Source organism: Cydia pomonella, chromosome 9 (assembly GCF_033807575.1).
Source record: "Cydia pomonella isolate Wapato2018A chromosome 9, ilCydPomo1, whole genome shotgun sequence".
In the NCBI taxonomy this organism is placed as follows: domain Eukaryota; kingdom Metazoa; phylum Arthropoda; class Insecta; order Lepidoptera; family Tortricidae; genus Cydia; species Cydia pomonella.
In genome coordinates this window covers 9,305,419-9,331,041 of record NC_084711.1, presented here as the reverse complement: position 1 = coordinate 9,331,041, position 25,623 = coordinate 9,305,419, and the positions used below count along the sequence as shown (strand labels likewise).

General features: G+C 34.8%; 1 long non-coding RNA gene across 1 annotated transcript in view; it reads left to right on the top strand.

The window, feature by feature from the left end:
• Positions 1–641: 641 nt before the first annotated feature.
• LOC133521288 (uncharacterized) overlaps positions 642–25,623 on the top strand; it is a 132,405-nt gene continuing 107,423 nt past the window's right edge. Inside the window, exon 1 of the long non-coding RNA XR_009799884.1 lies at positions 642–1,036. This is a non-coding gene — a long non-coding RNA (uncharacterized LOC133521288). The remainder of the gene's footprint in view (positions 1,037–25,623) is intronic.

Sequence of the window (25,623 nt, the reverse complement as noted above, 5' to 3'; positions counted from 1 at the left end):
AGCTTATATAGTAATTATGAGTATAGGCGCAAAGAAACTTGACACAATATAAAGTTCTATGATCATAAATAGAAGAAAAACGACCTAAAATATAGAGACTATTATCACGCAGCGGGGCGAAGCGTTGACAAAATACATGATTGGCAATTTTTAGACAAATGATCACCTTAATCCATTGCATTGAGGTGGAAAAAATGTATTGTACTTATTTATGAACTTGAACTTAATTTTGTCGCGCCCTCCAGGTCTGCTCAATATTTTGCTTTCTTTGGTTCCTCACAAGTTCACCACGCCCTCTCAATTGCCACGTAAGACTCTCCTGAGCGAAATAAACGACCGGTTGTGCGACCAATGCTCCTTTTTAAGCATAGGTAATGCAAAGCGAGACATGTTGTCCTTCCGGATCAATCCCACTGGAGGAAGACCCTGGGTCAGGGAGTAGTTGTACACGATGACGCACGTTTTAATTTAACCTTCTTCACACTATTAGGCGTGAATTGAGACAGTATCAGCGTGCTAATTTACCACCGTCATCAACGAGCATGACATTCTACTGCCTCTCTCAGTTATGCGGTCCAGGCTGCCGCTCTTGCATTGGACTTAGTAGTCATTTGCTTAAGTGCCGAAATCTTATGGACGCAGCTTAATCCATCATAATATTGATGTTAAAGGCCAATGATGATGACGAGTTAAAATTTTATGGATTTTATTCACGTTTTGGATTGTGTATTTATACCAAATTAAATACTTTTTTTATATTAGCTCTTTATTTATATTGCCGACTTCTGAAAGGAGTAGGTTTTATGTTCGGGTTTATGTAAAAAAAAATTATACTACGTCGGTGGCAAACAAGCATACGGCCCGCCTGATGGTAAGCAGTCTCCGTAGCCTATGTACGCCTGCAACTCCAGAGGAGTTACATGCGCGTTGCCACTCCGCACCCTCGTTGAGCTCTGGCAACCTTACTCACCGGCAGGAACACAACACTATGAGTAGGGTCTAGTGTTATTTGCCTGCGGTTTTCTGTAAGGTGGAGGTACTTCCCCACTTGGGCTCTACTCTAGATCTGGAATGACATCCGCATTATGGATTTTTTTTCGTGTGCTCATCGGCAATTCTAAGAAACGTCCTTTTTTGAAGACCATCAAGGTCATGTAAGATTTAGGTTCGGATCTGATGAAGCACTGGTGGCCTAGCGGTAAGAGTATGCGACTTGCAATCCGGAGGTCGCCGGTTCAAACACCGGCTCGTACCAATGAGTTTTTCGGAACTTATGTGCGAAATACCAGTCGCTTTTCGGTGAAGGAAAACATCGTGAGGAAATCGGACTTATCCTAATAAGGCCTAGTTTACCCTCTGGGTTGGAAGGTCGGATGGCAGTGGCTTTCGTAAAAACTAGTACCTACGCCAATTCTCGGGATTAGTTGCCAAGCGGTTCCCAGGCTCCCATGAGCCGCGGTAAAATGCCGGGACAACGCGAGGAAGATCTGATGATTGTGATTTGGGAGTATTTCATGGCAAACTTAATAAAGTGGGCTTAATGATGAAGATGCGCCGTTTTTGGCGAAAAACTGTTACCTTCTAAAACCTATTCCTTCTAAACGGGTTAACAAAAAAATATGGAAAAAAAAAATATGTATTTTCATTTTATTTACAACATTTTACTTATTTCCTGTGCATTTTTATAGATTCTCTATAAAAGAAATATTACAACAGGCCGTATTTTGGCTAACTTTGCCTATTTCTACTAAACGGCTTGTTCTAGGCTTATATTATGTTTAAAAAAAAAAAATTTGGTAACGGAACTTCTCTTACACAAGAAGAATCTCTTGCGATGATTTTCCCCTAAATTCGTTGGAAGAAATTACTCTTAGCGTTAATATTAAGTAAAAATATATTGTATATTTTGTTTATTTTTGATAAGAGAAATAAATAGGCGTAATATAATGAAACGATTCATTCTTAGACAATAACGGGATATTTAAAACAAGGACCAAAGTAAACATGAAGAGGGTACGTAGGTAGGCAAGATGCAGTTCTTAATAAGGCGTTCTGAAAAAAAAAAAAGTTTTTTTGCTTCTTTAAATGTGATTATTTAATTCAATTCTCAAACTTATGCGATTGCTGCCCATTTCAATTACGGGGAGTATAGGATCACTACTACTAGAACGGGCCTGAGGGCCTACCGCGAAAACCGAAATTCGCAAATTGCGGGGATCTTTCTCTTTTACTCTCACTAAGACGTAATTAGAGTGACAGAGAAAAATGCCCGCAATTGACGAATTTCGATTTTGGCGGTAGGCCCTCTAGTCCGTGTCGTGATCGGTGATCAGGTGATTCTTTCTACAGAAAACGGAAATGTCGGACGCCTCGGCCTGAGCCCGGACCGTTCTAGCGCGAGTCATATCCCAGTTTTTTTTTTATGATAGAGGAGGCAAACGAGCAGACGGATCACTTGATGTTAAGCGATTATCGCCGCCCATGGACACCTGCAACACCAGAGGGGTTGTAAGTGCGTTGCCGGCATTTAAGATACGCTTTTTTCTTGAAGGTTTGAAGGTCATATCGGTCCGGAAATACCGCAGTTAAAACTAGTTTTCTCCAAGGCCTTACTGGAAACTAGTTTTAACTAGTAAAAACTCTTTTTCAACGAGGCGATATGTAAAACAAATTTTAACTAGGGAGGACGCGTACTAAAAACGAGTTTTACAGTAAAATATATATTATTGTATACAAGTACCACAGGTAAATGTTTCGTTAGGTAATGTTAAATTCTAAATAGTTGACTATTTTCCTTTCTGATCCCTCTAAAAAGGAATTATGATTGAAAACATAACTTAGACTTATCCGTAAAGTTTTGGGCTTTCTGACTCTACTTGATTATGCCCAACTAATTGTAGCTTTATAAAGGGATTTATGCCAAAACTATACAAAGGAAAGATCACTAACCTACTAGATGAGTCATGTTAAGATGACTCGTCATCACGGCTCGATAGCGCTCTCACATAATTTATCGTAAGAGCGTAACTGCTCATTATAGTCGTGACCCAATTGTTTACCATTCTCGCGGCATATAATTCAAGCTGGTTTTCTAGTATCATCGCAAGTTCAAATGTTCCCCGCTGCTGCAACGGTACTCCAACACCGTTTCAGTAGAAACCTTTGCTGCAGTCACAATCCGTATATTACCACCTTTAGTCTTATGTATTGCGGAGTATTTTAGAAGTAGTCTATGATATCACATTTGTAGGTTAGATTATAACAGGTAGGAAGTTACAATTAGTAGCTCGGCCAAGTTTGAATGGGGTTGAACTAACCCGCATTACCTCCAACTTCTCAGAGCGAGTTATATCAGCATACATTTATTCAACAACAAGGGTTTAAGATAAAACTATATTTTACGTTCTCTGTATGGAGATATTATTATTTTAATAATATTTATATATTGACGACCAGTTTGGGCTAGTGGGTAGTGACCCCGCCTACGAAGCCGATGGTCCCGGGTTCAAATCCTGGTAAGGGCATTATTTCGTGTGATGAGCATGGATATTTGTTCCTGAGTCATGGGTGTTTTCTATGTATTTAAGTATTTATAAATAATATATCGTAGTCTGAGTGCCCTCAACACAAGCCTTCATGAGCTTACTGTGGGACTTACAAGGAAGGGTACCCAACTGTCCGACTCCGATTTGATTCATTTTGATATATGTTATAGAGTAGTCTAAAATAATGGACACGTATTTTTTTTTAGCTGCCCAAACTCAACCTGTTAGGAGAAAATGGCCTTCAAAGTACTAAAAAGTTACTAAATCTTCTAACTCCTATAGAAAGTGATGCTCAAGCAACTTGCTAGTTAATGGCTGGTTTGAGTATATGTTTGAAAGCAGCAAAAAATAATGAGCACGTGTTTTGTTATATCTGCTTAAACTCAAGTTTTTCTAAAAAAGTACCAGTCTTTATGTGTAACTTTAGCGATAAGATATTATAAAACTGCGAATGTCGATTTTTTTTAGGAAAAAATGAGTTTTAGCCGATATAACAAAACACGTGCTCATTATTTTTTGCTGCTTTCAAACATATACTCAAACCAGCCATTAACTAGCAAGTTGCTTGAGCATCACTTTCTATAGGAGTTAGAAGATTTAGTAACTTTTTAGTACTTTGAAGGCCATTTTCTCCTAACAGGTTGAGTTTGGGCAGCTAAAAAAAAAATACGTGTCCGTTATTTTAGACTACTCTATAACATATATCAAAATGAATCAAATCGGAGTCGGACAGTTGGGTACCCTTCCTTGTTAGTCAATTTGTGTAATAATGTCATATAATATTTATTTATTTATTTATTATTTATTAATTAAAACGTAAACTGTTAGAAAACCATGATGTTAGGACCTGGGCCAAAATACTTTTTAATGCCTAATCCGAGCATACAAATTTCGATAAAAAATAAAAATAAAATATTAAATTTCTTTGTTTTTTTAGGTAAATATAGATTAGTTATAGTTCGATTTATAATATACATACCTCTGCAGCGATAGTTTTAATGAGTTTATTATATTTCTGGCAACTAATATATCAAGGTGTCAAGAAATTAAACAACAGCGTTACTTTTTTACAAAATTAACTTTTTTTATTAAAATTGCACAATCAGACTTTTCAATATGTCAGTTTTAAACTGTAACGCTTACATTTAGTTCTTAGTAAGTTAAATCACAAAAATAATCAGTTTCATGGAGTATTCTTAATAATTAAGATTACTGTGTTAGCAAAGTGTCATTTTAAAACTTAAACTTTCCTATTAATAACAAAAAACAACTTATATTGAATACCACCTAATGGCATAACCTTCCACTTTTGATCAATAATACGTACGTACGAGGTTCAGGCATTTAAGATCACTAGAAGTCCATGTATTACTGAAATTACTACATTAATCAAAGGGACACAAAAGTAACGCAGTAGTAAGCTTAGTAACACAGTAGTATTTTCTTACATACTATACTTAGTACTTTCTATAGAGATCTGTTATAATGATAAATGATACAGTTGGCTTGTCATGTCCTTCAGGTTTTGTGTACATAACTCCCGTATGTAAAGTTACTTGCTTTCTTGATCCGCCAAAATAGTGGGACTGCACCTCTTCAAAATGCTTACAGTTATAGTTTTCGCTAAAGTCGACATGCAGAACGACTTCGTTATTATTCAAATTATCTATAGCATTTCGATAACTCTTGTACTGTATTTTAATGTTGTAAACATGTTTCTTTAATTGTATCAAAGTCTGTTTTAAGTTTCCTATCAATTCTTCAACTGTTCCTTCAGCTATTTCCTTTACGTTTTTAGTAACTTTTACTTTTTTGCCTGATTTTTCAATCATTTCCGATTTCCTTATCCAATGAGCCCATTTCACTAATCCGAGATTACCTGTTGTTTCCCTAAAAAGTATTTCTTTTGTCTTACAATTTTTACAATTGCCAGTCATACAAGCTTTGTTATATGTCGAGCATACTGTGCTAGCGATAAGTTCGTTCATGTCTGAGGTGGCAAGGACTCTTGTTTTGTGAAGAGCATCTATAATATACTGCGCATAGGGAAGTCTCTCTCCCAGCAACTGAAGGCGGTTTTACGTAAAAAGGCCTATTTTTTATGAAATATGAATAAGAACATCTCAGTTTTGGGTTTTCTTTTTTGAATGAACGAAATAGGCCTTTCATCGTGTCCAGTAAATGGCGCTTCTGCATTTTTATTTTTTTAAAGGTGACAGTTTCCCGTTTACCCGCCGTAGCTCTAGAAACATCATCACGGTCAAAAAAGCTTTTAATATTATCAACCAGAAGCTTTTTCCCTAAAGGGTTATTCTGTCGTTTCATCACTTTCATCTGATCAATGCCCAAAGTCTCGCGTATAATACTAATCTTCATTTTAGACTTGGCTATGCCTTCTCCTTGGAAAATTCGTTTTAAGGCTTTCTTCTCTCTCACTGACTTCAAACTTTTGCAATGGTCTTTAATTGCATTAGATATCGTTGAATACTTGTTTTGGTTAAGCTTATTTATTTTTTTCGTGTCTTTGATTGTGGTTTTAGCTCGTTGCTATCTCTTTTTGTATTTATCGCACAGCCGTTTCATCTTTTCGAGTTCTTCCTGAATTTTCAGATTTTTTCTGTAAACTGCAGAGCGATCTCTTCGTATTTGTCTTCGGCCTCTAGATCTCGGTGAAACTGGAGTTCCTGACCGTGGGCTGGACGCCGGTGTAATGTTCATAATTTGTTGAGCACACTTTTGACGTTCTCGTCGTTTCTTGTTCGCAGTCTTCCATTTACGCTTGATATTTCTGTGTTCACGCTCTGTCATATCTTTTACAAGTTTTTTATTTGCGTGGTACCTTTCAAGATGTTTTTTTTTTGGCTTCAGCATTTTTTATAGGGTCCAACTTTAATTTAAGCCTATAACGACGTTGCTTTTCTGCGTTCGTTGACGCCATTTAGTGCAGAAGCTTCTTTCTGTGAAGAAAGAAAGAGTATTTTTGCATTTCGGTCTTAATAACATATTTCTAACATTAAAAATAATAAAAAACGCAACTGCGTTACCTTTACAACAACTGCGTTACTTTTTTCTAGTAACGCAGTGTAGCAGTTACGCAGTTGTAAATATTTGACTGCGTTGTAAATATTCACTAAAAAGAATAACAAAATGCAAATATTCTAACACTGACAGAAACAAAGCATGACTAACTGCGTATTAAAATAACAATAATGTAAAATATCGTCAGTACGTACCTTTCGACAGCGGTAACTCAGCGGCCACGCAATAAATACACGAACCTCTCTCAACGACTGTGACGCGCTGATCCGGCTAGCGGTCTCCCCCCCGCGCAGTTGCTATCATTCGTTCTAATAGTTACAATAAGTCGAACGAAATGAAGTCAAATAAAATGTAACACACTCACTTTAAGGTTTATTTTCATATAGCAACGCAAGGTAGTTACGATTTTGTTCTTTGTTGGGGACACAGACTAAATAATTTTTTATTCCATGAAATATTTAATGTAAAAAATATCTATTAGCGTTGCATTAGGTTCAAAGGTTACATTTTCATAGGGACATTTAAGATTCAACGCCACCTAGGAAATATTGGGAGAAATAGCTAAGTACATCTTGACACAGTGCTCAAGGACAGCAATATTTTGTACTAAGAACGACTGCGTTACCAAAAATTACAACGTTGTTACCGTAATTTTAGGAAAAATAACATATTTTCCCGGTCGAATCTTGTTTTCTGCGTTAGAAAATAATGTTATATTTCGATATAAGTATACTTTTTGCGCAATTTTGTATTGATATCCCATAAAATTAATTATTCTTTCGGAGGGACCAGTTTTTAGGCATCAAAAAGTATTTTGGCCCACCTACCAAAAGTTGTTTAAAACCTGCTCGCTAGGAATCTTTTATTGCCTCATAATATACATCCAATAACGTAGAACTTGAGTTAGTAATATGGTGGCTACAGTGTATGTATTCACTAATATATTTATAGCAGTTTTACTAGCATGTTTTACACGTGAGTATAGTCTGTCCGTTTTTCTAAGACAAAGTTCGTCACAGTAAATGTATGGCGAACTTGATCTTATAAATCGGACAGGCTATACTATGGCACGTCTCACAGTGACATAATTACAACAGACCACCATAAGCGCAATGAATTTTTATTCAAAATCGACCCCGGTATAATATAGAACCATTAATGCTATACCCACTCCATGGTCTAGGTAGGCGTGAAACAGAGACAACGACGCCTGGGGTGAAGTGTTCTTATAGCTATTGGACCGTAAACCGTTTTATTGAAGTGGTTAAGAGATTTCGTTACGAATGTGGATTTCACGTCCCTAATAAGAATAAATTCAAAAGGACTAGGTACGCGAGAAACCAGTTAAGTTTATTCCAGTAAACTTGATGTGATTTTATTGGAGTAAGCAATATAAAGCTTTGCTTAAAGCTCGTTCAAGCGCACAAATAAAGCTACGCCAAGATATTCTTTATTAAATTTTTGTGCATAATGAATGCATTGCAAAGTTATATGATGCGTGCAATATTATCGCGTGGATGTGCATAGAATTTTAACGGGTCGTTGAAACACCGCATGGGGTGGAGCGAGCGTCAATCAATATTCACGTACTCGATTATCTACTCCGCCACGAGCGAGATTGTGCACAATTCACGCTTAGAACCAAAACCGCACAAGCAACAGGTAGCACTATAAACCTTCCAAACTTCGCACCCTAAATCAAACCAAAGGAGGAAAACGAAACATCAATTTATTATTGCAATGGAATGAAACATCAATAGTCAATTTCCCCGAAGCCTGTTTATTTTCAAAGCTTGAACTCAACTGTGCTCTACGTCGTACTATTTATTTTCTTTGAAAGTATCAACAACAGGCCGTAGTAGACTTATTACTTACTTCTATTATCTATACCTATACTTGATACCTACTTAGAGCAGATAAGCCTCTTTTCGGATTAGCTTAATGACATCCTCCGAACGTTGATTCGCTCTTTGGTAGTGAGAACATCACATAATCACTAAGGTACCTATCTATTTGCATTGTTTATTCTATAACATAACTAATTCGTTTACTTCTAACGATACTTAAGGTTCTAAACATTTTAGTTACCTACTTTTGTAATAACTAACTCTATCATAAATGGCGAATAAATCGAAGGCGAATTTAATAAAGATGCATAAAATTTCAACTTTATTTATATATTTACCTACCTATGGAAAAAAATATGATGGTGGAACACTGATTAAGAAAAGTGGATAAAGGTTTTTGAGGTTCTCTCCAGATTTCTTGCTCACCCCGACACGAAATCCAATTAGTCGTTTTCTATTTATTGAACTTCTGAAAATTTAATTGCTTTACTATCCAGCTTCAGTGTCAACTATAGGAATGTGAGTAGGTATACGGTCGTTCTGTGAAGGACCCATAATGCCGTCGTGTTGATCGCAATGCTTATGTAGTGCAATAAGGTAATGCACCCGGAGTGTTAATCACTAATAGCCCGAGTTACGTCATGGCTCTAAGAGCGGTGATGTCGTCACTGTTATGCGAAACAATTACGATTTTTTAATGAAAATGTACGCGGAAAAAACAAGTATGGTTAACCTTCAAAGATTTTTATATTATTATAAGTATTAAGAGGCGGATTTCTTCATTATGTTAATAAAGCATAGGTACAAAGTCTTTATAACATTTCATAAACCATTTTTGACGATCTTAAAGAAACTTGTGGTACAGTCAGCATTAAAAGTAGCGGATCAAACAACGCTTCCAAAGTATCTACCATTCTGTAATAGCTTAACAAAAATTGATCGTTCTACAGGGTGGACAAATAAGAATGATACACTTTGTTTTTAAATTTTAATTACATTAAGTGGAAATTTTACTAAATATTTTTTCATAAATATATTATTCAGGGTTGGCAATTGTATACGGAAGATAATTTCTGCCAAATGTCTACCACTAGCAGCAAGCAATTTTATCTCAAATGTTTCTGTTGTTTAAAACACGTTGTTTGCTCGATTAATTTTGAAAAAAAGTGACAGTGATTGGCACCCAAATTCCCCAAATTTTGCAGCTCTTGACTTATTTCTGTGGGGCTATCTAAAATTACGTGTCTATGCTAACGAGCTGATGAAATTTAAACAGTTAAAACCGACTATTCGACACAAATGTACTAAGATAATGCGAAAAATGTGCGAATAGATGCTGAACATTGGGATGATAAGAGCTTACATTTGCCTGATGTTAGAGGTGGACATATGTCAGACATTATGTTTCGCATGAATTTGCCAACCCTGAAGAATATATTTTTAAAACAATACTTAATAATTTTTGAACTTAATACAGTTAAAATTTAAAAACAAAATGTATACTTCTTATTTGACCACCCTGTATTTGTAAAACAATGAAGACTGTAAAAGACATCATTTTGAACTTGAATTTTAGAGATTTATGTTAATTCGGAAAAGTTATCCGGAATATCAGATACTTTTGGCGCGTTGTTTTATCAGCTACTATTGATGCTGACTGTACCTTTTAACGTATCGTTGAAGGAAAGGTAACACGGTAGGCGACGACATCTTACCTCTTGCACATTCAGTTTTTTTATTTTTATTTTTTTACATTTATGGCCTGGATGCGAGTCCTTTAAGCCAAGTCTTTGTTTTGTAATGTTCAAAACACGTTATTTAAAGAGTTGTATGGCAGAAAATGCACTTTTGTTAAAACTTAAAACACTTCACTTTAAATCTTCAACACTGTGTTTTTAATATACTTGTATAACGGAACGTAACTGTCAACGTTTTTAAGAATGTCGGTGAGCCGGCGGGGGACATTATTATTAAACACTTGACTTAATTCACTTGCAAGGATTAGTCTTTTAAATGAAAACACTTGGCATTTAAATATAAGGTGTTCAACATCTGCAACGCTAACATTCTGGCAGTGAGGATATGTTACCATCGGCTATAAATGAAAACCTGGCTAAGTGCGCTGGTGCACAGTTGTGACCAAACCGCAATCTATTGATGGTGGTAATAAAGCTACGACTTCCCGTCTTAATCTTCTCATACCAAGGCCATTCAGTTTAACTTACACGCATTTTACAATATTTTTTTTAGACGTGAATTAAACAACGTCTAGAGGCGTGGCGTATGTAGAAATACCGGATTTGATTTGGTCAGACCCACATTTGATTTTTTATATGTTTTCTTGTAAGCTATGAGGAAATGAATAAAAAAATATATATTCAAATGCAGGGAAATATACAATAACCCCCTTATTCATAAACGTGTACTAAAGTTATAATGCCGCTAATAATCGTTTGGCCCTTTCCGACGTATTGGTATGATGGAAATTTATGAATAAGGAGGTATGGACTTAAGCGCTAATAACTATGGCACTTACGACTATTATGAGTTCATTGTGATAATGACTCGAAAAGTAATTAAATTATAATTGATCATAGCGTTAGCGAAGGTCTCCGTTTACGCTCAGGCATATGCTTTCGTTGTCCGGTGGTTCTCCTCTAGAGGCTGCAATTTTTAACCGATCCTCGTGACATTTTGTGACCAGATTCTATCTATGATAAAGAAAGCGGCCAAGTGCGAGTCGGACTTGCCCATGAAGGGTTCCGTACCATTTATGAACTATTAAAAAAACTACTTACTAGATCTCGTTCAAACAATTTTCGGTGGAAGTTTGCATGGCAATGTATATCATATATTTTTTAGATTTTTCATTCTGCTATTTTAGAAGTTACGGGGGGGGGGGGACCCACATTTTACCACTTTGGAAGTGTCTCTCGCGCAAACTATTCAGTTTAGAAAAAATTAATATTAGAAACCTCAATATCATTTTTAAAGACCTATCCATAGATACCCCAAACGTATGGGTTATTTTGAGTTTCAGTTCTAAGTATGGGGAACCCCCAAAATTTATTGTTTTTTTTTCTATTTTTGTGTAAAAATCTTAATGCGGTTCATAGAATACATCTACTTACCAAGTTTGAACAGTATAGCTCTTATAGTTTCGGAAAAAAGTGGCTGTGACATAATCGGACAGACAGACGGACATGACGAATCTATAAGGGTTCCGTTTTTTGCCATTTGGCTACGGAACCCTAAAAAATATATATATTTTGATCCAGTTTTTTGTAAATTTAAAAAAATGCGGAATTCGGCATTAAGGACTTAAGCGTTAGTAGTTTATGTGACTGCTACATAATAAAAGGCATTAAAATACACGAGTGTGGGTTTAAGAAACGAACGAAGTGAGTTTCTTAAAAGGATCACACGAGTATTTTTATGCCTAATTATGTACAGTTATATACACTATTTTATCTACACACATATTATAAACTTTCTATGATTATTCACTAACCCAAATTACAGCCAACGTTGGGGCATCTTTGCTCTCTTGGCGGAACTCACGGATATGTGGTGGCGTCATCGAATTTTTTTTATCGCTCATTTTACACGCACCTTTTGCTATTGTTACTTTAAAAACAACAAAACATATTCATTTTATACTTAAAACTAATTAAAAGATAAACTGTAAGTCAAATGGCGGTAAATGAAAACTTTTTTCACGCATGTCACGCATTCGTAGTTTTTTTATTTTATTCAGAAACAAACTAGAGTCGGGGGCCTATTTCCATATCACACCTGATACAAATTAACATGCGAGATATGTCAACATTGTAGGAATTGACAGTTCATTTCGATATTAGAATAGAGGTCAAATCGAATTGCTTTTTTTTCACAGATATTCCTGAATGTATAACCAAATCGATTTTGATGTAGTTATGAAGCAATTACAACATCATCACAGATAAGAAATTTGTTGTAACAAAACAGTTTATCGTAATGTTGGCCATTATTTACGGATTTTGGAGGCATCATAGAGGGTTTATGATATGTGTGTAGATAAAATAATTATAAACATACGAAAAAAATGTTAACGTCAGTATTTTGAAAGTAAAATCATTTATACCTAAGTATTCGTATGAATTAGTGACATAGTTTAAAAAAGCTATAATTCATTCGTGAGTTATAGCATTTTTCACAACCCATAACTCCCGCGGGATAAATATGGATAGGCCTTTATGTCCTTCTAGACTGATCTTTTTCGAGCAAGTGTAATGAAAAACACCTACATGAGATGGGTATCTTAAATTGTTTTTAATCCAACGTCTGGTCTGATATCAGCCATCTTTTCAGCCGAGACCATAAATTGGAGGAGTAAATTGTGTTTGGTCTGAGTTTAGAGTAGTTTCGCAGGACTTTAGGTTCACGCTCTTAACTTCTCGGCACTCAAGATAACGCCATAAAATCTCTATCACAATGAAACTCCTTAAAATACATTTATTTTGATAGCGGATGATAGTTACAACTTATTTTCTCATTAATCAGTCTGGGAATTTAATAATTTAAGTTTTTGCTTATATTGTACTTACTTTTTCGTCTTTATGGTATAACTTCATGTTATTTCGCGGGGAATTATGAAATTTTGTTATAATACGAGCTTACTAAAGTACGAAAATAGTATGAAGTTTTAGCAAATATATCATATATGACGGTATATATATTATCTACAATATACGTGCTTATCTTCACTATGTTTACTGTCAATTCTACTTTCAGAATTTTGATATATTTTTTGCAGTAGATTTAATAGGTATCTAAATTTTTATGTTCATGTTGATCATCCTTAATTATTTTTTATGCATTACCTTTACCTAGTAACGTAAACCTATTAGTATTTGTTCCGACATGATTAGCTTAATAAAAAATAATTTCGAGATAATCTTTGAAATACATATATATCTACCCACTACACTATTCAGCTTCTTCGATATCAAAATTAATTGGCATTAACTTAGGTTAATTGAAATTTAAAACCAACTACAACCGCTTATGATTAAACATAATTGGTAATCAAATTCAAATTGGTTCATAATTATTTAAATGTTTTCATACTCATGTTTCACATGGAACGATTTCAGGTGCAAAAGCTTGTTAGCTAAACAAAGGAGACAATTAGGGCCGCCAACAGCAGGCACAATGATTCCTGGTGATGGAACAAATGTAATTTATGATTTAGAAATGTTCTACTATTGTGTCCCTCGTATAACAAATGATTTTCAGGGTTATAAGTAGCTGAATTTAATATTTTTTTGAAAATTAAATTAATTCGAACTAACCCTTGGTAGTTTTTTTTAAAGTGTTTCTGTTACCAAATTTCTATGATTACGGAGGAGGATAAAGTATATTTAGATTAACCTTTTAAACCGACTTCAAGATTTCAAAGGAGGAGGTTATCAATTCGGTTGTATGTTTTTTTTAAATGTTTGTTACTCCATAACTCCGTCATTTCTGAACCGATTTTGAAATTTTTTTTTTTTTTTTTTTCATTTATTTTTCAAAGGCACATATACATAATCAATTTTAAAGTTACTCGCCAAACTGCTTATGCGGTTTGTTGGCGAGACAGCGCTCATTACATTTTTATGCACCTAAAAAGGTACCGTTAAGTACCCTTACCGCATATGCAACCTATATACTCATATATGGCTGATATAATCTTCTACTCTATCTTGAATTTATATATATACAGATTGGTCCCGTTTTTGTCAAAACTCAGTTCTGATGATGGGATCCATGAAGAATCGAGGGAACTCTTCAAATGTGAAAGGCATACATATAGTGATTTTTGTATTTTCTTTGACAAATCCAGTAATTACATTTAAAAAGTGACATTTGATGAAGGGGAACTGCTGATGATGATCAGAATGGAACTCTTCAACGACGCATAGTAAACGTTTGGCGATCTGTCCTCTTCGCTGTGTTTGTTAAGCAAATTAGATTTTCAAGACAAATTTTTGTCAAGTTCGTGTTCTGGTGATGGGGTCCCTGAGGAATCGAGGGAACTCCTCAAATGTTAAAGGCATATATATGTATATATATATATATATATATATATATATATATATATAGTGATCTTAGTATTTTCATTAACAAATCAAGTATTTACATTTGTAGAAGTGACATTTGATGAAGTGGAACTGCTGATGATGAACAAAACGGAACTCTTCAATGATGCATAGTTCACGTTTGGCAATTTGTTCTCTTTGCCAAGCAGTTAGGTTTTCAAGGCACATTTTTATATTTCTATCCTATTTCGTTTTTTTTAATAATTATCTGGTGCTTTATTTCATGCGTGGTGTGAAATAATTTATCTTAAATACAGTCGAATACCCTATTGCGGGTATCTTACCAGTCAACCATAGGGCAAATCTGAAATGTGTCAAAATGGGTGCAGTGGCATAAAAAAACATGTTACCTCCTTTTCTACATAATTAGGCGTAGGACGCTGCCTTTTTAATTTCATTGTATGAAATAAAAAATCAACAATAATCGTTCTTTCACCGGTCTCCCTCATTGAAGTCGGTTTTTTTTTCTTAAAAATTATGTACGTGTGTGGTGGTCAAAAATTGTGGGTTTCCTTTGTCGTGCCGTATAGAATAGAAATCGTTCTCGAGTAAAACACAAACATTTGACGAATAATTCATGCATCACCCTTACGAAAAACGAAACTTATTTTCTGATAAACAGTATTTGCTTAAAAAATCTTGATCTCGATAAAAATATAAATGCATTGGGATTGGATAAATTCAGATTAACTGTTTTATTACAGGGTGTCTCTCATGATGGGGCTTAAATACTGGGCTAGATTATACTCTGAGCTACTTTTATTATGGGACCAACTCCGAAAACACTATTTTTTTTGGCTTTTATACATTTTGGCTGATTACATGTCGATGTTTTCTATGGAAAAGCCAAAAATTTTTTCACGATTTCGGTGTTGGTCCCATAGTAAAAGTAGTTTGATTTAGCGAGTAGAATCGAGCCCTTCATTGAAAGCCCCATGGTGGTAGACATACTGTATAATTTTGGTGATTGATGGTAGCATTCATTTATTAATTATATTGAATTGAGTTCAGTTCAGAGTTGAAGTTAATAAAGAGTAACTTTTTAGATTGCTTAAATATTACGGTTGATCGATTTAGGGTTCTGCTATTTTGCATAAAAGGGAAATGTATTGCTGAAGAATTTCAATTGCTAAACTTTTTCGATATAAGTAAGACTTTAATTTCAAAGTTTTCAAGTGATCTTGACAAACAATATTTATTTATTATTATTATATTCTGGTATTATTGATATTTATCGCGGATTTAGTTTATGCAGTATATTTTTCAATATAATCACACCAGTTATTGACTATATGTTTAACTGTTAAATAAATACAACTATCCACCGCACTCAATAGGTACTGTAAATTTACCAATGATAACTTTTGAAATTTAAATACATACAGAATACGAGAAAATTAATAAAAGCTCGTAAATTTCTGACTTAAAATATTTTATTATCTCTCTTTTATATCTTGATTTAATTAATTTCATGAATTAGTTGAGCAAAATTGTTCATTTACCGATATGTTGTAGCCATATTGTATGATTTTCCACTTCATAATCTATCCAACCATGTCATAAAACCGTAGCGGAACATTAAATGGCTGACCACATTATGATCTGTACCCCTAGTGTAACTTTGATCGACATCATAACGTGACGAACGCGATTGCGTTAAGTCTCATTTTGTATAGGATTTTGAGTTTCCAAAACGTCCCGCTTGGCGCGCTCTTTCTAAATCCAATACAAAATGAGACTAAACGCAAACGCGTACGTCACGTTTCGAAATCGAATTTATTTACACTAGGGGTACTGGTTTGGTCTGACAATTAATTATCTACATTCTACGATAAAAACGGCTAAAAGCACGGTTATTTCATAAAACAGCTAAGTTTTAATAGTCTATTATAAAGATTTCGGTTTGTCAGAGAGCAATAGAGAGGAGCCTACTCAATGTCAAGATAAAAGACAAGATTAGAAACAAAGACATTCGGGAAACAACCAAAGTAATTGATGCATTACAATATGTCAAGAAAATGAAGTGGAGATGGGCAGGACATATTGCACGTTACGATAGCTCAAGATGGGCGAAAAGAGTGACGGAATGGAGAGGACCAGGGAGTGGTGACAGACATTCAGGACGCCCACTCAAGCGTTGGGCTGATGATATAAAGAAAACTGCCGGCATGGGGTGGCATTATCTAGCCCAAGATCGAGAGGCATGGCAAAAACTGGAGGAGGCCTATACCCACAAGGGGATCCCGAAATAAAAAAATGAATAAAATAAAAAAATCTCATGCACAATAATATTTTATTAACTGTTTTTATAACTGAAAATTCCTTGTAAGTGTTTAGCATGCAACACAGAAAAAAGGGGTCGCAAATAAAGGCTATTTTATTTTATTTATTTTATTTTATTTTTATTATAAAATAGACACATTAAGATATTATAAGACGCTAATGGTTCTACGATATTGTAATTTATATGCTATTGTTTTTTACGTCATGACGTAGGCGGTGGATGATTATTTTAGATATTGTGGAGTAACCACGCGATGAAATCAATGGACAGTGGATATGGACAACTCATTGGATATATTATTATATATATCGTTGTCTAAGTACCCTCAACACAAGCCTTATTGAGCTTACGGTGGGACTTAGTCAATTTGTGTAATAATGTCGTATAATATTTATTTATAATATTTATTTATTGGATTGGTATTAATTAACAAAAGTCAAGTGTAGGTAGTCTTATGAGATATTTTTGCTGATGATACCAATATTCTCAGCTTGTGGGAGTAGTAGTTGTAAACGAAACTATCTAGCATTAGTTTTTGTTCGTATAACACGATATGGCCAAACGTCAATGGTCTTTTTTCTTTTATATTTATTTTAACTTTAAACTACTTAAAAAAATATTGACGTTGGAATGACATGGCCTATTTTCACCGACTATGAAATGTCCGGGCATATCATGAAATGACTTATTTCAGGACCTGGCTTCGACAGTTACATTAATTCAGCGACCGCACCATCTCGTTTACTGCGACATGCCTGAGGGCGCCGGATTCCTATTAATTAGATGCCTATTCTGGTAATACCTATAATAATATTACGTTATCGCTAACCATAGCGAACTACCTAATACAGTGTGATGTGTAATAATCCAAGCTGAGGTGGGGTGGCCACGTCATGCGCATTGGTATTAACAGATTACCCAAAGCTGTATTCTACTCGGAACTCTAGTTTCAGCTCCCCATAAATCTGATCAGACAATTTCCCATAAAAAATGCAGTCGGGTTGCAGTCCATATACCTATATCAGCCCTTAGTGTGGGTCAAATCTTGGAAGCAAAATTTGATCCTTTTCCCGATGTCCGATTGAGCTGAAATTTTGCATACGGAGACAGGCGGTGGCCATGGGAACTGTATGACAAAACATCGCAAACTAATTGTGTTTGGGGTTGCTAGAATTGTCTCGATGACATTAGTTACCTGTGCAAAGAAAAGTACAGTCAGCAATAAAAGCTTGTGCTTACCATGTTGAAATTTTTGCCAAAAACTTATCAGAACATTTTTTGGATTTAATATAGTATATAACCAAAGTTATCAATACAACGCAATTAAACACAAATAAATCGGTCAAAACGTCAAGAGCATGTCGGGCCATGCTCCCGAAACCCTAAAAAGGTTCAGAACAAGTAGCAGTACGGAACAGCCATGAACCATTTAGGTGCCATGAGCCGCAATAGTAAATTATATGATATTGCTACAATCGTAAGTGAATAAACGGGCTAATAACAGTAATAACTACAAATACATATGCATTAGTGAGGATAAAATAAAAACACACACACACACACACACACACACACACACACACACAGACACACAGACACACAGACATACAGACACACACAGACACACACAGACACACAGACACACACAGACACACACAGACACACAGACACACACAGAGATACACAGACACACACACACACACGCGCGCACACACGCACACACGCACGCACGCAATAAAGAATTTTTGTTTTTTTTTTTTAATTTGAATTATCTTGATTTGAATATTTAGGATAAATTAATATTGTGGAAAAATCTTACTGTGGAAACACTTTACATAGTGACTCTCTTCCACGACGCTGTAAATTAGTAAGGTAATATCTAAAATATTTACTTTAAAATGCAACTAAACACTTTTCGGCGTTTTTCATGCTTACTCAGTCTTCTCGGTAAGGTTAATAAGAGACAGCTTCATCTGGTGTGGAGGTATGGACGTTACTCCATGATGTACCGAAAACTACACGAGCAATCGAGTTAAACATGTCGAAATGTACATATGCATTAGGGTATTTAGAACCTGTATACAAAATATCATAACAACGGTGGAGCGTATACGAAGAAATTAACAATTTACGGCTTTGAAGCAGCCTGTATGTTAGCTCCTGAGGTCCTCATAGAATAGTATGAAACCTTGTTCGACCTTTTTTGATTATCTTTTTTATTTATGACACCAATAAGATTCTGACTTGACAAATGTCATCATTGCCGAACATTTTCGAACAAATTCTTTTTGTTGTCGATTATTGGAAATAACTTTTGTTTGATTTTTTTTTGTCTTTTGTTCTAATTAAAATATATTAACTTTAGAGCATTCCTGAGAAGTAACCCTACGTGAGATTTCGGCTATGGCTAAGGACACACTGTATACGTATATTGTATAGTAAAAACGTATGTACCTTATGGTACGAGCAAAAATTAAATTTTTTTAGGTGACCACGTTTTTGACAGTTCTTTTGCCAGCTAACGCCATTGCTATCGCGGTTCTATTGCTTTGAAAAAGATTACATGTAAAAATAATTGAGAAGCTAACAATCTATATTTCGTCTATAGAAATATTCACCACAAATACCTATTTTTAGTTTCAATTCTCGATTGTATTTAGGGCAATATTAGCTTAAAGATTTCAAAGAAAAGTTAAATAAAAGGCTTCACATTCACACACCGCCGTGTGAAAGCTTCACGCTGCATAGAATTAAAAAAAAAACTTTAAACCTGTTTTGTTTTGCAAATAAATGTGGTATCTCTTTTAATTTAATAATATAAAAGAAAATACGGAATAGTTAAGGGAATCAGTGTAGTCCCGACACGGACTGCAGCTTATCCACAGTTAAAATATTATGCTGAATATTAGTTCATGCATATGTTATAGATAAAATTGAAAGTACTTAATATAAGAACTACGTTTAAAAAAACAATAATTCTTATTTGGCATTTTTTTTCTTAACGAATATCCACATTTTTTTTTGGCAACCTATAGGTACAATTTACATATATGGTATTCATTTCATTTTATTTATTCAGACACAATCTACTTTGTTAAATATTCATAACTCATAATAACAATTAGGTGCATTAGTAAAACATAAAAAATAATTTAAGTCGGTACTTAATATCGTGCAAGTATAACAACTACTTACAAGACTCAAATTAATATCTACAGATATATGTCAGATGCAAAATTAACAATGACAAATGGCATTCTAATGTCATTTATTCCTTCGCTAGATTCGCGCGGCGCCCCATATCCTTTGCCTCCTTCTAATTTCCTAGCTTTACGCAGCCTCTTAAGACGAGTGAAGGACCCGCCGTGCGAAATCGCCTTTTCATACAAACGTAGTCCTCATTTTCCACTCTGGATATTAACATTATTGAAAATATTTTGACACAATTTGTTGTATATCGACCATAGCTATGCCCCTACGTTAGATTTTGTCAAATTTTTCATTATTATAACAGTTAAGACAAAACTTGTTTTTTGCTCCTAATTTTTACAATAATCAAAAAATCGCAAAAAGTCAAACGTAGGGGTATAGCTATTGTTAATATACATCTAATTATGTAAATATATTTTCCGTAATGTCAATATCCAGAAAGGAAAATGGGGACCTCGTTTGTATGGAGAAGCGGTCGTCCTCTTTCCTCTTAAGATACGGAGGTCGTCCGTATGAAGTTTAGATACTGACGGTAACTTGAACTGTGGCCGAGCCCGAGTCGAGCGAGTGTATAAATATTTGCATGGCAAAAGCAAAGCTCCGCGTTGCGCCTGAGCCTCGTTGTTACGGATTCTAGTTTTTGTTTGCGCCTGGCTTACGAGTTTAGCTTGTAAATGTCCGAATTTCGTGAAGGCTTTGTTTAGTCCAAAGTGTGCACTTAAAGTCCTCTTGTGTACTTAAAATACTTTTGATCTATGTTAGGCGATATAAAGGACGTTGCAAACGGAAATAATAAAACGCCTCACGCGTTTAGAAAACGGTTCGACTAAGGTGAGGAGGGCGTCTACGTTTAATATATCGAAAACTGCTTATAGAATACTAGTAATATTACTTCTAGCTTGCAGTTTTATAAGTAGTAGTGTTACTATTATCCTATAAGCAACTTATACGGCAACGCGCACTTCGCTGCCCTCACATTATACGGTCATTTTTTTTTCATTAATGATGGCATGACACAATAAATTTGCACTCCGCTCACACTTATTACAAAAGTAAATTTAGAATACTCTTTTAATAGGTGAAACACTTTTCTAAAATTAAAACGATTCGTCTCTAAGAAGTTTATCTGAACTACCTGCATGTGACATAATACGAGTAAGACGATAATAATTCTTTAGTAGAAAACCTCAAAAACTCGTAAGAGATTTTCTGAATACAATTTCGGACAATGCGTATTTTTTTTATTACTAAAATCAATAAACGTACGGTTGTAATTCTTGGTGGCACTAAATGTCTACACAGGGAAAACTAATGCTACGATTCTCCGGCGTAGCGTTCGTAGGTATTCGTAGGTCTCTTGGAGGCCAATTCAAACCTTCAAATTAAAGCTAATTTGATCTTATTTAGCTATATTTATGCTCGAATAACCCGCAAAATTTTAAAGATATATTCTTGACCGCTGTTCTTCAATCAATCATCATTTATTCACAAGAACATATGGTACATGGGATGTTACAATAAAGATATAGAAACTTAATACGTTCCGCCGTTAGGCATGTGAAAATTAGTTTCTTGTAAAAATAATATATTTTTTTTTGCCCCTTATGACTCCAGGAATGCGTGGTTAAAATCTGTCGGGTTACTCGAACCCACGGTGTATAATTATTGCAGAGTGTTGACTAAAATGCCCTGATTAAGTAAAGTAACATATACATTTCGTATTTTTAAAGTACCTACGAATGACGCTTTTGCGCAATTAATTAATTAATTTAAGAGTTGTATTAAATTCAAGCCATATCAAAAAAACCGGTCAAGTGCGAGTTCGTTTAACTTGCGCACCGAGGGTTCCGTACATACTTTCAATTTTCTCATGGAACTATAATCAAGAAAGACTTTTGACCAGAAGTATACTAAGAATAATTGTGTACAGCACCATTGGGAAAATTGGCTAACTAATTTGCACAACCTGTATACATACAGTTGTTGGTTTTTCAGGGATAATTCTTTATCATGTGAACCGATTTCAACAATTATTGTTTTATTTGAAAGAAGGTGTCTTTAGTGTAATCTCATAGGAATTTCAAATATAATAAACAACGGGATTAAATTTCAAAGTAAATTATATATTGTAAAAAAAGTTATCAAGATATAGGTCTGATTTTATTTTTCCTGTAATTTTTATGATAATGTTAATATTACGTAAAAATTTCATAATATTTCTTTGGTAAACTTCGAAGATAAAAAGGGGGGGATGGTTTTTTTTTCACATTTTCCTTCATAACTCAATTTTTTTCACTAAGAAAAAAAAATTGCTTTGTAATGTCCAATTTGAGCTATTTCAAATGATACCCAACTTGACCTAGTAACTAGACTTTGAAATTTTGCCCCCTCTTCATATTGGGCACTTTCCATAATTAATAAAAAAATTAAAAAAATTACACTTTCAATGTGCCTCGGTTAGCGTTGTTCATTCCACTATTCCAAATTTCGAATCGATTAAGTAGTTCTCGGGATATTTAGCAATGTGAAAGACGGACGGAGGGATAGAGTCGCACCATAAGGGTTCCTTTTGTACCTTTTTGGTATGGAACCCTAATAAAGGATCAAACGAAAACGTGGACATAACACTATGTTAATACTTAATTCCTGCAATATTTAAAACGTTTCATTTCATTTTTTTTCTTAATCTTATAAACTATGGCGACCCTTGTTTTATAAACATAGTCGTCATAGTTAATGAGATTTAAAAAAAGTTCTAATAAGTAAAACGTTATAAAAATTCTCCTGAGTCCTGCTTAAAACCGGAAGGATATTTATTCAGTGACCGAGTATCGGCAGCAGTCTAATAACGAAATTACAGAGGCTTGGAGATTAGTTACCGGCATTAGCTATTGATCTCCTGTCATTTGTTTTTAAAAGTTAATGGCTGTCGACGCCAATACAATTTTCCTTTGATCCTACAGGATTAACGAAGAGGCAAAATTAATCATAAATATTTTACCAATACAACTGTTGTTGATCTTGATAACTGCTTTGAATTTTAACTGAATTTCCTTTTGTCCGTATCGTTTGAGTATATAATCAATCTTCTTTATGTGTATAAAAAGGGATATTATGAATATTTATTGTTTATTATTATTATTATTATTATCATAAATTGATCGGCGATTTTTCCTAGTCACACCTGATTGAAAGTCAAGACAGCGGAGCTCACCGGGTCATAATATGATAGATATTATTTATCAGGGAATACATACACATTTCGGGAGCGTATTCCATTATTTAGCCGTTTGTATCGAAAAAGAGGAGGCAAATCGTTTCGTGCGAACAAATGGAACGTTTACCACGAACGGGTGCATTCGCTCCCCGCGCCTGGAAAGGGGAAGTTGGAATCACGTCGTGCAGTTCCTGTGCGTACTCCCCGGAATGTATCCGATGAAGCACGGATAGGCAAGCGACTCGACGGCGATGCTCAAGGCTCTGTAACTTTGACTTGATAGATGGGTCATCGTAGAGTATGAGCTCGGCGCTCTATCGAGTCCAGGGCTGCCAGCTGATATTTGGCAGAACCGTCCCATATGTGGCAGCAGAATTCCATGCACAAGCGGACCTGTGCTTAATATAGGGAGAGAAGCTGATTCGATGTGAAATACCGCTTAGTTTTATTACATATTACAAAGATCGTGTTTTGTGCTTTTACAGGAATCCCAGACGTTGCTATCAAATAGGCCTAGGTAAAATAAATGTGATTGGAAGTAGCCCTCGTAGATCTCAGAGGGTACATTATAATGTGACATCAATCATCCGTAAATATTAATGTTATTCCTATTTAAAAATACTTATAAAGTACAGAAAATGTTACATTGCCAGCAAGACAAAAAAAAACTAAGTCGAGACGTTGCACACTCCATATTAGTTAATCTCAGGTAATCTGATTATTATAACAGATACTGAGATATGCTATTTAATAGTACTAGCGCTCGATGAGTCGAGGCGGCCTTACGATGCAGCCTAATCAGGCGTTCAGTTTGCGGCTGAAATAACATAATAATTCTTCAGCGCTGCATAGGTACAGCGGCGATAGGTACCTTATACATATATTTTAAGTCTTTATTTTTTATCTCGGAATATTCAAGTGCATTCTGTTATTATATCAGTTCGCAAAATGAAATCTTATTTATATTAATACTGCTGTTAAAAACTATAATAAAACTATTAGAAATTTTAGGCACCCGATACAATACAATACAAATATTCTTTATTGCTCCCCCAACAACAAATTGAAACATTACATACATATTTAAGCATATTCATATTCATATTCCTTTATTGATAAAATTACAAATGTTACATATAATTAGGTCGGCCGGTGCCAATTGAAGTAGAATAAACAATAACTAACTATGAAATATGAATATAACTTAAAGTATGGTAGACAGAAGGTCTTGTCGCTAAACAGCGATCTCTTCTAGACCACCTTTGGGTAGTGGAGACAAGGTAAAAAACAAGTACCTAATGTGAGTAGGCGATGCAAGTAGAGGAAAAAAAAGAAAAAGCAAATAAACTTAACAAATAGATGTGAAGTGATTTCACATGCCTTAAGTCGGAAGGTAGGTAATGAATTCCACAACCGAACTGCCTGGAAAGTAAAGGAATCATTGAAGAATCTAGGAGAAGATGACGGGACTTTAAGAAGAAAATTTGAAGTACAATATAGATGGTACTTTTTTCATTAAAATTTGTCCAAGAGAACGACGAGACATGTCTCAATTTACCTTTAAAAATACCTTTAATGTCGCAAATTTTTTTTACATACAGCAACGGATAAGCAAACAACCAAAATAGGGACAATAGGGTGTAACTCTAATAGGGTTGTTGACTGTGTTACATTACACAATATATATATATATATTACATCGTGCATGGTTAGCACAAAACTGATTGATAAAAAAAAGGATGAACCTGCCTTTTACTGCTATTAAAGGTAGTAAGATCACTGTTTTCATACGTATAAAGCTGAAATGAAACCAATAAATAAATAAATAAAGCGGCATCTACAAAAAATCGGCCAAGAGCATGTCTGGCCATACTCAGTGTAGGATTCCGTAGGGGGCTATTAGTAAGTACCAGGCGAGGGGATACTTTTTTCTTTTGGAGCTATTATTTCTGAACTTATTCATTTTATCAAAAAATGTTTATTAAACACCCTTATTCATTTTGAAAGACTGATCCAACGACACCCCACACGGTTAAAGCGAAAAAAATAAAAAATAAAATAAAAAAAAAACCTTTTTATGGGAGGTAGACTGTTTTTTTTTCTTGCAGTATTTATTCTACCGTTCTGTTGCCATGCTTGATTTATGTATTCATGCCAAATTGCAGCTTTCTAACACTAACTATCACGGAGCAAAGCCGCGGACGGACAGACGGACGGAAATGACGAGACTATAAGGGTTCCTAGTGGACTACGAATCCTAAAAAGGAGCATCGCGTGTTATATGGGAATTATCATTCTTCTTCATTTATTTACCTCTAAATGCATAATATGATAATAATTTTACCATTTTGACTTAATT